Source organism: Charadrius vociferus, unplaced genomic scaffold (genome assembly GCF_000708025.1).
Source record: "Charadrius vociferus isolate BGI_N301 unplaced genomic scaffold, ASM70802v2 scaffold473, whole genome shotgun sequence".
NCBI lineage: Eukaryota > Metazoa > Chordata > Aves > Charadriiformes > Charadriidae > Charadrius > Charadrius vociferus.
In genome coordinates this window covers 1,012,888-1,023,707 of record NW_009647444.1, presented here as the reverse complement: position 1 = coordinate 1,023,707, position 10,820 = coordinate 1,012,888, and positions in this window count along the sequence as shown.

The following is a 10,820-nucleotide window of genomic DNA, read 5'->3' as shown; positions in this document are numbered from 1 at the left end:
ACAGGGAACACGCACATTGGCGTCGGCCCGGGAGCAGCATTCTTGCATGGAAGGGCACGAGATAAAGGGTGTGAGATGAGGTTAGCGCTGGAGGAAGTCTTCCTCAGTCCTATGTACTGCCAGAAGGAGCGAGCCAGATGACGTGGTGCAGTTGCATGCCTGGCTAGGCAGCGTGCCTGGGCCAGCGACCCCAGACCTTCGCCCACCTTTGCCCGCCTTCACCCAGCGGACTCCCACCACCACCATCCGTGGTCGGCAGGGAGCTTCGCGTAGCGAGAGTCAGAGCTAAGGCAGCAGCTCTCCGCTTGGCGAGACTGTGTGACTTTTTCTGGAGAGCCTGGCAGCATCTGAACGCTGTTCCCAGAGAAGTCAAAAGGCCCTTTGTGCGTGGCTTCAGGAGAGACGGAGTTAAGGCATGAGCATCGGGCACCGTGCAGGGCAAGGTAAATAGCAAGTGAGTCAGCCCTGGGGGCGGAAGGCAGGATGCTCACCGCCTTTACCACCATGTGCTGGTTTCACCCATGTCGCTCTGGCCTGTGTGGTGCCGGTGGGATCATTGCCACGGTCCGTAGGGATGCTGAGGTGGTACCCAAGGTGTCACCTGCCTCCCAGCCAGAGGGAAGAGCTGGCCTCCCTTGCAGAGTCACGTGCCAACACGGGCTCTCTCTGCAGCTCCCTGCCACATGCGGCTGTCGGTCCACTTACTGATCTCTCTCCCTAGATGTTTCAATAACATAATATATGTTAAACATATATATATATATTAAAAAAAAAAAGGCATGCCCCGTTTTTATATTGCTGAAGATCTCTATTTAATATAATGCTCTAAGAGATTTTCTTTTCTGATTGCACACTGATTGCAATGAAATCTTCTTCAGGAGATGAGTCAGTATGTGCCAATACTAATGGAAACTTTTAATTTAATATTTTTTTCTGCTGTCGGTATCTGCTTCTCCAGCTTGCTTGTAGCTGATTCTGGTTAGACAGGGATAGTATTTGCACTTGGGGGACAACAGAGCATCCTTTATTTCTGCCACCTTTGACCGCACAAAGTGTCCTTGCACTTTAGGGCAGAATCCTGGAATTGTAGAGTGGTAGCTGTTTTCTAACTGTTTCAAAGTAGACTTTTAGAAGCACGGAAACCCTTTCTTGTACCGTAACGACTGGCCGAGTCGTGCTCTGCACCGTCGCGTCCTGGTGCCCGTTATCGAAGGACAGAGTACCCGGACACCGGCAGCTGCACGAGGTGCCCGTGTGGCAGGGGGACGGGCAGCGGGTACCAGTGCCGCAGGGCTGGCACCGTGCGTGCTGCCCGGGGGCAGCGGGGATGGAAACCTGCTGCAAGATGCTCCAGCCTGTTCCTGGGGGGGACGGCGTGGGGCTGGAGGAGAACGGCGCAGGCTGCAGCCCCCCCTGCGCCCACCTACGCTCGCTCACCTGCTCCCAGGCAGCACGGAGGGACTTTTGCTCATTGCCTTTGAAAATGGCAGGGGAACCTGCACTCATGATTCAAAAAGTAAATATCTGCACCACACATAAAGCCACAGCAAATTTATAATAAGCTGCTCTCTGTGCCGGGTATTTTGTGTTCTGTGGCAATTTAATGCTGTTTTTATTTGTTAACATGTTTCTGTAATAAAAAGAGTTCTCTATATTGATATATTTTGTTTTCTTTGTAATAAGCCAAAAAGCTCATTGCTGGTGCCTTTTTGCCTGGGGAGGACTCCCAGCCCACAGCTATATTCATGAAAGCATCAAAGCATAATGTCTCTGCAATTGCTCGTTTCACCGTAGCTGAGTCAAGGCCTGAAGCAAACACCACAGGATTGCCGAAAAGAAAAGAACAAGTAGGCTACAGAATGGGCAGCAAGACTTCCAGGTACAAGAATGTGCTTATTTCCCTAGGCCTGGTCCCAAGGCGAGCGGTTCCAAGGCGAGGGCTAAGCCTTCAGGTTCTTACGCGTGACGTGGAAAAAGCCGTTGCCCTGTCTCGGTGGGACTTTGCTGCTGCGTTGCGAACCTTTGTCCTTTGCAAGATGTGCAGTGAGGTCGAAGCATCCTCGTATCATTTTATCGGGGCTGCAATTGTATTGCAGTTGCAACACTAGTCTTTTTCAGTCACCTTTCAGAAATGGCAGTATTTTGCCTAAATTAATAGCATCTGAGGCCAAATTCTGCTTCTAGAGAAGGACGTTAGTTGGCTTGTTGCCACTCCTCTTTTTTTTTTAAATTGGAACTGGTTACATTGAATAAGGAAAATAGAGACCTACTATGTTATGACATTATTGAGACTGGAGAGCGGTGACATCCGCTGCGTTGGCCAGTGTGATGTGGTGGAGGATGCCCAGGAGACGACTGTGACTCAAAAGTCACCGTATGGGACTGAAGGACACTTCTTCTCATAACCAAAAAGAGGAGCCTGTCTGGCATCCAGGCTAAAGACAAACCCAATTACACTATGCTAGGGGAAATTAAAATATTCACTTTTTGACTGTTTTGGCCTGTGCTTGGTTCCCATGCAAGCCCTCAGCCTGTGCTGTGCCACAGGGCAGACCCTCACGCTTGGTGTTCAGCTCTTTTTGTAATCTTAAAATCTGTTGTTGTTCTAAGTACGATAAAGACAAAGTCTCGTTTGTTGGAACACTGAGCAATGCGTGTATTTGGCTTTCATTTCAGTTATGTGCATGAAAAACGTTATCTGGTGTGACGAACATTAGCTATTGAAGGTGCCAGGAATAAGTGGGTCCTTTTCAGTGGATGAGTCTATGTTGGGTCCTTCATAGGCTGTTTTTCACAGTCGGAGTTTGCTATTAATCACATGTCTGAACTGTTAATTCATTTACACATCAATTGACTAATCCTTTCATCTATGCCTCTTTGGGTCTTTTAAATTGAATTTCATTTGATTAATGTATTTCTCAAAGCAAGGAGCTAATAAAGGCCAGTGTCCTCCTCCTTCTGTTGTTGTTTTCAGTATCTTTATGAGCAATTGTAAATCCATTCTGCTGGAACTTCTTTATAAAATTGACCTGTGCTCCCCAAGTAATAAAAAAGACTGCTTATCAGCCCACTTTTTAATTCAAGGCACAGATGTGAATACTGCACAGGGTCAAGATTTTTTTCACTGTGAGACAAACTAAAGAGCTTGGGAAAAAAATAATACTTCAGCAGTCCACAAATAGCTGGCAATGTCTAGTGTATAATTGCACAGCAGTGGTACATGTACCGATACCCCACAAGCTGAAAGCACAATGTACTTAGCCGTACAGAAAGCCTTGCCCATGTGGAGTAGCGTCATGCTTAGTCATCTGCAGAGAATCTGCTCCTGTCCCTCTATTTGAGTCACGGTTAAAAATGAATGTGTTATTTTCAAAATTCACCCTTAATTGACATTGAAAAATCCCCCGCCGTTCATGGGCTGCGGTGCTGTCTCAGATACCTGGCAATATGTTAGTCCCTGTGTCCCCCATCAAACTTTTACCTGGCCACCAGCGTCCCCTAGGACATTGAGGAGCTGCCAGTCCAACACGAAATGGGGTGACAGACCGTCCTTCACGTGGCTACTCCTCTCCTGGTCTTACGCCGGCCTCTGTCCTTTTAATGGGCTCCAGCCTTGTGTGGCTTGCACAGTATTTGCCTGTATGAGGACAGTAAGGACATCAGTCTGAGTGTCTGCAGAGGATTGGGTCTGGCCAAAAGGGCAAGTTCACTTCATCTGAACTAGTTTTGCTCTGTTATGCTCCAGTCATTTCTGCTGCACGTCATGCATCCATCTGCCACAATGTTCACCGTGACCTACAGATCACATGGACACTGCTGATCCCCCTGATGGTTTCTAACAGCGCGTGAGCCGTGCAGGCTGGCAGGGCTGGGGACTGCCGCCTCGCCGGCACGGTGCCAGCACTTGTGCTGAGAGAAGCCCTGGGAGAAGCCTCTGCTCTCCAACTGAACGGCACCAATCTCTCCAAAGAAAGTCCAGCTACCATGAGGGAGAAGAAGGTGATCATGGTGTGCAAGTCCAGGATGGGTTCAGCCAACATCTTCCTTCGTACGTCCTTGCTCTCCGCCAACGGCGAGCACGCCCACGTAAGACAGTGAACGCTGGCAGGGACGTTTTGCTCTGTTATGCTCCAGTCATTTCTGCTGCACGTCATGCATCCATCTGCCACAATGTTCACCGTGACCTACAGATCACATGGACACTGCTGATACCCCTGTTGGTTTCTAACAGCGCGTGAGCCGTGCAGGCTGGCAGGGCTGGGGACTGCCGCCTCGCCGGCACGGTGCCGGCACTTGTGCTGAGAGAAGCCCTGGGAGAAGCCTCTGCTCTCCAACTGAACGGCACCAATCTCTCCAAAGAAAGTCCAGCTACCATGAGGGAGAAGGTGATCATGGTGTGCAAGTCCAGGATGGGTTCAGCCAACATCTTCCTTCGTACGTCCTTGCTCTCCGCCAACGGCGAGCACGCCCACGTAAGACAGTGAACGCCTGGCAGGGACAGCTTCTGATACTAATAATGGTGGAACTCATCAACTCTCTGCCCTGGCTCTGAATTCAGAGCACGAGGTGTCCAGATAAAGCTGGCAGTGTCGCTTTGGTCTGTCTTTTGGGAGATCCTTCTCATTGCTCAGACACACACCAAACAAGGGCTGCGGGGCTCGTTTGCCTCCTGACCAGGTTGCAGAGCTGCCCGTGCCACGCTGCCCCCATCACTGGCCCATCGGCTCCGACAGCCGTTCATCATTCCCCAGCCAGAGGAAGAAGACGGGGCAAGGGAGACACGGTGTGGAGGGGCTCCAGGGTGGGCGAGTGAAGAGCCCGGGCAACCAAGCATGACACTTGTGTTGGCGAGGGGCGTCTCGGGGTGACATGTTTCTATACAGAGAGAAGCAGAGGGAGAAGAGACACACCTATGAAATCTCATGAAGGTTGTCATGCAAAAAAAAAAAGACACTTTTCCTCCTCTTTGCTGCTTGTGGCACTGCCCGGCTCCCAGCTGGGCTGGCGGGGAGGTGGTGCGGCTGCTGGGCACCCAGCACCTCGGTCGGGAAGCTGCGAGCTCTCTGCCACCAGCCCTGGCAGGGCTGGCCCGGCTCTGCCCCGCAGCATCGCCTCTAGCCGAGGCCAGGATGCTCTGTGCCAGCCGAGCAGGGGCCGGGGACCACAAGCAGGGCACCATTGGGCTCTCCGAGTTGTCCTCAGGGCAATGGCTGGTGCTTGGGTGTCTCCATCTCTGCTGTGACTGCAGGAGAGCAAAGTCCAAGCCCTCCCCAATCTGCTGCGCAGGCAGACCAGGGCTCGGGCAGCCCGAAGGGATGCGGGATGCACAGCTCCTGCCGGGTGAAGCCACGGTCCCCTGAGCCAGGGGAGAGCTGCCCCAGCCCTCCATCCCGGAGGGGACGGGGGGCTCGGGGGGCTCAGGGCAGCCCACCCTCCAGGGGGAAAGGACAAACGCTCCAGCCAAGTGCTCTGTCCTTGGCAGCGCTCTTGCTCTGGAGCAGAAACCCACTTAACAGCCACATTAACCATTCAATTTAGAAAAAGCAACACTTTTCAGCAGGGAAGAGGACTTGCTGGGAGGTCTAAGAGGGCTGCAGAGCTCCACTTCACGCTGCCAGGTACATTTTTCTGAGATCTCTGCAGACCGCTGGCCCTAACCCTCCTGGCCCGGTTAGCAAATAGCCCCTGTCCCAGGCAGGCTGCCGGGAGCCCTTTCTGGACCTTTGCGATAACGAATGCAGCGGGACCTTTTCTGAAAGACTCCATCAGGGGCTGCGTCTCCCGATGAAGCAGCGGGGAGCAGCAGGCTGTGCCTGGCAGGGGGCCCGTCTGCTGCAGGATGGGATGGAATTGCAGAGGCCGAGTGAGGGATCAAGCCTTGTGCTTGCTTTTTTTTTTTTTTTTTTTTTCCTTCTGAAAACATCTCATGTCAAGCAGCCCTAAAATGGCTGCGTGCTTTAAAGCCGTTTCCTTGCCTTTGTCCTTAGAACAGCCAGTGGGAAATTTTTTAAAACAGAAAAATTGTTCCATTTCCTGAAACAGTAACGAGTTGCTTTAAACACACATTTCAATAGTGCTTTACCTCCCCGGGGGTCCTGGGAGCGCTGCGCACACTGACACAGCTGCACTGGCAACCGTTTCCCTGTGTGCCTTCCAGTTGTATCAGGGTTTGGGCTGCACTGACCCTCTAAGGCTGCACCAGAAGGTGGGTGGCAGAGGGAGATGCTCTGCACGCTGGATTATGTCAGGAGATGTGGATGGACCTCACTCAGCAGCACAGCCCAAACCCATTCCAACTGCGGGGAACCCCAGCGTGCTGCAGTCACCATCTCTGTCCCCGCTGGCCTGGGCAGCCCCTTCATCCCCATCACCAAACTGGGCTCAGCGAGCGGTGTGGGAGCAGAGCCGTGCCGGCCGGCAAGTTGGTGCCAGCGCACGCAGCCCAGGCCATGCAGGTGTCGTGCCTCTGCAGCGCACGAAGGATGCAGAATCCATCCGTCAAACTGTCCTGAGACTGATGATACCTTACAGCACTTATTTAGCCCAGTCGAAGACCAGAAGTAGGACCAGGAGCCACCAGGACGTTAGCTCTCCACCGGTCTCAAACTGCCTATGGCCTATTTAAAGAAAGCAATTGCAGACAATGGCCCCAGACTGCTGTTTGTACAAACTGGGGTGGTAAAGGACTCCCAGCTGAGAGAGGCTGAATGGGATGGCATGCTTGAGGCCACACGGCCTGGTAATGAGCAAATTCATTGTTTATTATGAAAGTCCTTTAAATTTAGTTTAGTTTCTCCAATTTGTGTAACTTGAGTTTTTGCAGCTCCCTCCGGGACAGACTAATTAAAACCCCGGGCTTCACCTGGAGCTTGGCTGCAGCCGTCCCACCGCCCCGCTCCGGTACCCGGGCTGTGATCAGGGCTGCGGCAGAGCCCCCGGCAGCGCCCGAGCCCCGGGCGCAGGCAGTGATGGGCTCCTGCAGCAGTTTGCTCAGTGCATCCTGAACCCCTGTGGGAGCACCACGAAGTGCTTTAAGGTGCAGGTTTCAACAGGGGAGCAGCTCACAGCCGGCGTGGGAGTGCAGCAATACGCTGTCCATGCCGAGCCTCTGCTACGAGGCTTTTGGGGCGGTTTGTTATTATTTATTTTGGGGTTTTTTTGCTATGTGTGCACACACCAGCTTCACACAGAAATCCTCCTAACTGTCGGAAAAGCGTGGAGCTGGATAACGATGCTGGCAGCATACACTGCCAGCATGCGCTGCTGAACTGGGGCAAAGTCATCAGGTTCACCATGTCTGTGACGAGGAGATGCATGTCCTGCCCAGTCCGGCTGCAGCAGCCCCCGGGCTGGCAGCTCCAGGGGGGACACCCGGGCTCTGGCCCCTCTTTCGTACCTGCCTTTTCTGCGGGGCAGCTCCTGACCGCCCCTGCAGCTCACCCCATCCCTGCCCGGGGAGCAGCAGGGAAGGGGCAGGGGCTGCTTGCACGTGGCGTTACCTCTCAGAGGATCCCATCAGTAGCACCAGTATGTGGTGCACTGGGCGAGGATCATCCAGTGCGGAGAAGGCACGGCTGCTTCACTGGAGGGATGCTCGAGCCAGCAGAAACTTGGTTGTTCCACCTGAAGTTCGTGTCTTGGCACACTTGGCACCTCCTGCATCCCGCCTGACTTGAGCAAACAGCACCGTGCACAGCCGGGAGAGGCGCCGGGAGCTGCTCTGCCCTCCGTGTGCGCCGGGCTCCGGTGGCTCACGCAGCAGCCGCAGACCTCAGCCGGGGTCACGCCGACTTGTGTGCTCTTGACATGAGGAATGTCAGCCAACTCTGGGGTTTGCTCCTTACCCAAAATTGCCGCCGCCTCCCACCGCCGCCGGTGGGTAGATGCCAAGGAGAGGGCGAGCAGGGCTCTGCGTGCCCCGTGTCCTGTCCCTGCCGGAGCAGAGCGACCGCAGAGGCATGGCGCGGCAGAACGATGCTGGGATGAACCGCAGGGCCGAGGCACCGGGGAGGGAGCGGGGTGTGCAGGACGCAGAGCAAAGGATGCCAGACCTGTGGGGGGACGGAGGTTCTGGGGGGCAAAGCACTGCGGGGGGAAAGAGGTATAATTCCCTAAGCCTCCATGGGAATGGCAGCGGTTTATATATGATTTCAAGAATCTTCTGAACTTCTGCCTTTTAGGAGCTCTCTCACAGATTCCGATGGAGGCTGTCAAAGCACTTCTTCCACAAACTTCTGAAAATATAAGGAAAATAGAAAATATCACAGCTTTTACTGGTTCAAAGCATCTCCTGATTTTTTTAAGCCAATAGCAGGATTTTTTTTGGTGGCCCGACCCTTGATTTATGGATGTATAGGCCAAGTAATACTTCTGACTGTTGCCAAGAAAACGTCCGGTGTAGAAAGCTGGTCCTAAATCAGAGCATTCAGCTGGTTAATTGTGGAGTGGGCTGGGCCAGAGAGAATTATGGAGCTTAAAACTAAGACTCTGATCTTGCAAGAAGTCCTGCGTGGGTGGATTCCTGTGCCTTTATGGCTCTCTGTGCAGCACATAAATTTAAGATGTCAGTGCTCCACTAAGTACATTTCAATTCTAAATTTATCATATAGATGTGTCTACTGAAGTGTGCCTTTAACCTCTCCAAATTCTTCCTCTGGGAAGTCCTCACTGAGGCCCAGTCTTAAGCTTTGAAACCTTGTTTTGATATCTTTTTTTCTGTGTAAAAACCAGCAAAGTTTTACTTATGCTGGAAAATATTTTTCTTGCTCAGATGAAATCAAAACGTTTTCCTTAAGAAAGCAAACCATGCACCTGTGGGTTGGGACACCAGAATTGTTGGGACAGTGCCTTGGTGCTGGTTTCAATCTGTAATCATTTACTACAAGGGCTAATAGAAAAGAAAACAGTTTGTTTCCCTGAAACACTGTCGTTTTCAAGGCATCCATCCCTGGAAAAATTACAAACCCAAAATGAAACTTCAGAGAAACAAGGAGCCAGGAGAAAAAAAGAAAAATAAAAAAAGTCCTCAAGCTGCTGCTTCAGTTCGTGTTACCTGGGCATCGGGACCCTGTGTCCATCCCAGGCGGGGGATGGTCCCGGGCACTGGAGCAGGGTGGGATGTGCCCCTGGTAGGTGCCCGGTGGTGGGTGTCACGCGTGGGGCTGCACCCACTGCCACCTCCCCCGTGGGGCAGCTGCTGCTCCCTGACGCTGATGTTTGTTTTTTCCAGCTTTAACAAGGATCTGTTGTTAGTTCTGGGTTTGAAGAGTTTCATACTTAACCGGCGAGCCCAGAGCCCGAGCGGCTCCAGCTGAATCACTGAGATTTTCTGCCAGCCCTGCGGTGCCCACGGTGGCAGCTGCGGCTGCGATGAACCCTTTGGGCACAGGTCGGTACCGCAGCCGCAGCATGACCTGGACAAGTGATGGGAGGGCAGATGGGGGCTGCTCCCACACCCGCCCACCCCTGCATGCTTCATTCAGCCTTCCCCTCCATCCTGCACCGCTCCCAGCACACGACCCAGGTCCCATCTCGCTGTCACCATTTCCCTGTCGCTGACAAACCTGCACCCCGTCCCTCAGTACCCTGAAGGTAACTCAGCAATAGCAGCCCCACGTACTCTCCGGATTAAAATCAGGAGATGGTTTCTAATTATGAAAGACATGAGATCTTGCAGCCTGTATTCTTGCTCGGGGGGTTAATGAAAACCAAGCTGTGGTTAAGATGGGATTAGGGTAATTTATAAAAGGACACAGACACACATGTTGTCATCTCCAGGCGATGTCCCAGTGCCAGCTGGAGCTCCCTGCCCGCTCCTGCCCTCCTTGGCCCCTCTCCTGCCCCATGCCAGAAGGCGCACCCCACGGCCGTGCCGATCCTTGAGCAGACACCTACGCGCTGAGCTCTCCTAACGACAGGTTTCATCCGAACCCTTGCGAGGGAGCGGTTTCACCCTCTGAGCCCTGCGAGCGCTCACGCTGTAACGCGCTGCACACGAGGCCGGAGGAGGTGAGGAGAAGTTCTCTGCCAGGCTCCCCGGCCTGCCGGGCGCTGCAGGAATTTGATCGGGGCTGCAGGAATTTGATCGGAACTGCAGGCTCTTGCCAGCTTACTTTATTAGGATTAGTCTTTCCAGCTGAAGAGACGGGGAAAAACAAAAAGGGAGCAAAGGAAGCATTGCATGTTGCATGCCATGAGCCTCATGCATGAACTTCGTGATTTGGCCAGCACTCGCCCACCGCTAACGGCGGAGCATGGCATTTCACCCGTGCTGCCTGCCAGGAGAGTGATTTTATCCTTTGGCACGAGAAGAAAGGCCAAGACTGTCAAAATGCACCGAGTGCTGTAAATCGTGCACCATGGGGAAGGTGCTTCGGGGACTCCTGCTCCATTCCTGCGCCCTGCGGCGGATGGTACAGGGGCTAAACGGGCGCCAGCGATGCCCGAGGCTGGAAGAAGTCTGCAGTGGTTTGGGGGTGCTGCGGGGGACAGGTACCCCATGTCCAGCTGTCCCTCGGGGAAGCCATGGAGCACTGCGTGCCGCTGCCGGGGACTGCTCCCGCTGCTGTAAGCGGGGTCTCAGGCGCCACGCCGCGATGCTGGATGGGGAATGGGAAGGCAGGACCATGTTCTGCGGGGATAATGCCCAGCCGGGCGCTTGCTCGGAGTCCCGGAGCTGGGGCAAGGCATAGACCTGCCCCAAGTCTGCAAACCTGGAGCTCATGCTGCAAAGCTCAGCACCCTTGAACCAGGGCTGGGATGGTACACAGTAATTGCCACAAGGATACTGAGAAGAACACAGTGATTGGCATCCTAAAAAG